The following is a 2,868-nucleotide window of genomic DNA, read 5'->3' as shown; positions in this document are numbered from 1 at the left end:
GCTCCCGGGAGGGCTGCAGCTCGGGCTGTGGGCCGCCGGCCTGGGGCCCAGCCTGAGCCTGTCTGGGGCTGGGAGGAGCGAGCGCCGCTCTGTGATCCCCGGGACCGTGGGGGAGGCGGGCGGCCTGAGCCTGAGTCCTCACCCACGGGACCCAAAACGGACAGCAGGAAAGAGCTCGTCAGCCAGACATCTGAGGCCCGCAGCTGCCCTCTGAGGCAAACCTGGCCAGGGTGGGCGCGTCACCAGCACCTCCGCTTGGAGGGGCGGCCGGGCAGAAGCTCCCCACACTGCAGCAGCCCCCGGCTTCCTGGGGGCTCCTCCCCTCCTGTGAACAGTGTCTGCCATGCCACTGCAGCCACCGCCACTCTGGGGGGACCTCAGGCAGCCCCGCCAGGGCTCGGGGTGTCTGGAGGATGGAGCAAGCCAGCGCCAGGCCCCCCACCCCAGGCCAGTGCGGCCGGGCCTCCCTGCTGGCACAGAGGTCACAGTGCAGCACAGCAGGCCGCCCCGGAGCTGACCCCAGGGCCAGCAGACCCCTCCTGCCGCCCGCCGCCCCCTCAGCAGTGGGCTGCGTCCGGCGGCCCGTTCTGCTCCCCACTCTGCCTCTGGGGAGGCCTCTCGCCGCCCTGCACCGCTGGCCTGCGCCCCAGCTCTGCGTCGCCGGAGACAGAGTGGGGAGCAGGGCCGGTCAGGAGGGGTCTGCCGTGCCCTGGAGCTCACCTCTGGGGCGGGGATCAGAGTCGCGCTGAGGCGGCCGCGGCAGCTCGCAGTGCTGCGCCCTCACCCGCTGCCCACCAGCGAGGGCCCGTGAGTCTTCTTTTGAAAAAAGGAGACAGCTAATTGGGCTGAGCCAAAGTGCAGACCGTGCAGACCGTGGCCACAGAGGCAGGAGACAGCTTCGGGCAAATCCCGGGAGCAGGGAGAAGCACCTTCTTGACTTGGAGAGAAATTTTGTCTTGAGATTTATTTTACTTATTTGTGCTCACGCGGCCTGGGCGCGACAGAGGCGTTGGGGAGGGCGGGGCGGGGCGGCGCGCCCTGGGGTCACTCCTGGCCGTCTGGGCCCTGTGGGGCTGTGGTGGCTGGACTGACGTTGCTGACACTGACCCCTGGGTCCCCAGGAGGCCCCGGACAGGCATCTTAGTGGCTCCAGTAGTGAGGCCGCCCGCACGGCCGCCCAGAGTCTGCCAAGCAGCAAAGCGCCCGAGATGGGGCAGCAGGCCGGGCACTCACCGCCAGGGAGCCCCTCCCCTCGGGGCTCCGGCCACCTCTCTGCCGGGCCCCAGTCCTGCCAGTGGTCGTGGGCAACGCACAGGCTCAGACGGGCACTGAGGGTCAGTGGGGGGACCGGCCAGGAGGGCGCCCCACGCCCCGCTGTGAGGACCCTGGTCACCCACTGCATCTGGGCGGAAGAGGAAGCGCAACTGGCTCCAGCCGGGTCAGCACGAGGGCCGTAGCGTCCACTTCTGCTGACCCTCAATAAGCAAATTCCTTCCTCAGCTCCTAGACAAAATAAGTCGGCCCCTGAAATCAGGCAGAGACGACACCTGACGTGAGACAGGAGGCATCGCCTCCTCCCTTGGGACGAGGGCGCCAGGTGCCCGGGCCAGGTCTGGCCAGCCAGCAGGCAGCAGACTGGGCCTCCCCCAAGCCTGACCAGAAGAGGCCGCCGAGCCAGCCGGGAGGGAGCCCCAGGCCGGAGCCTGGGCTGAGGAGGGCGAGGGGTCCCTCTTTCTCCAGCAGCGACTCCTGCGAATGTCAAGACTTTGAAACACCCAGAACTAAAATCCCGCGCCAACGGGGTGCGCCCCCCTCCCACTGTGCCGGGGACCCGGTCGTGACGCCCTTCCCAGAAGCGGAGGGGGCTTCTTGGGGCATCTCAGGAGCTCAGCTGAGCTTCCATAAAATTCCCTCTGATCTAGCAAGTGAAAGATGACCAATTCTCTCCTAATTTAGGTTTCTGGCAGGTTTTGTCTCAGTATTAGGAAAAAGCATTTAGTGACCGTCGAAACTCTGGGTGATCTCGGCAGTGCAGTGCCGACAGCCAAACCCTAAGTAACCTCTATCTTTACTTTATGACTAAAATTTTTGCTTTCGAAATAAAAACTCCCAGGACCTCCGTGGGGGCAGGCATCAGTGTCAGCGCTACGAGGCTGTCCCCGTCACTGGCCTGACTGTCCCCGGCAGGGAGTGACCGCAGGTGCAGCAGCCCCCTCTCCGTGCCCTGCAGCAGTGGGCTGGGGTTCTGCTCCCCACTCTGTCTCTGGGGGTGCTCTCACCCTCACCTCTGGCCTGGACCCCAGCTCTTGTATGCGCAAATAAATCTTAAAAAAAAAGCAATGAAAACACCCAACATTAAGACTTCCTGAACCCAACATCAATGTGGAAAAAATAAGTTATATTCAATGCAACATTATACACATTAAGTGTTTCAAGCCAAACCATTACATTAGAAATTAGTTCCCATTAACCAAAAAACCACTGCTGGGGACACGCAGGCGCCACAGACAGCTCCAGCTCTCCTGACCCCCCTTGAGGGCAAAGCCTCACTTGCTGCCCCTGGGGCCTGTTCACAGCAGCAGGGCAGGCCACCTCCCCGCCCGGGGCCAGGCTGTGTGGGCCTGACAAGCGCCGTCTGCAAAGAACCAAAAGGAAAAAGCAAAGCAGGTCCAGAGACGAAACAGAGACTTGCAAAATTCAGCGCCGTAAAAATCAAACAGTGAAGCCCCAAGTTGAGCTCTGCAAGGTGCCGAGACCGGTCTCAGGTCATCTCCTGGCCCTGCTGCCAGGACCTTGGGGCTGCGGGGCTGCAGGCTTGAAAGAAAGGGGTGGCCCAGGCTGGCGCCACGGGCAGGCATGGGGGAGTCT

This window comes from Condylura cristata, unplaced genomic scaffold (genome assembly GCF_000260355.1).
Source record: "Condylura cristata isolate star-nosed mole 26May11 unplaced genomic scaffold, ConCri1.0 scaffold00032, whole genome shotgun sequence".
Taxonomy (NCBI): Eukaryota; Metazoa; Chordata; class Mammalia; order Eulipotyphla; family Talpidae; genus Condylura; species Condylura cristata.
This window is presented reverse-complemented; position numbering follows the sequence as displayed.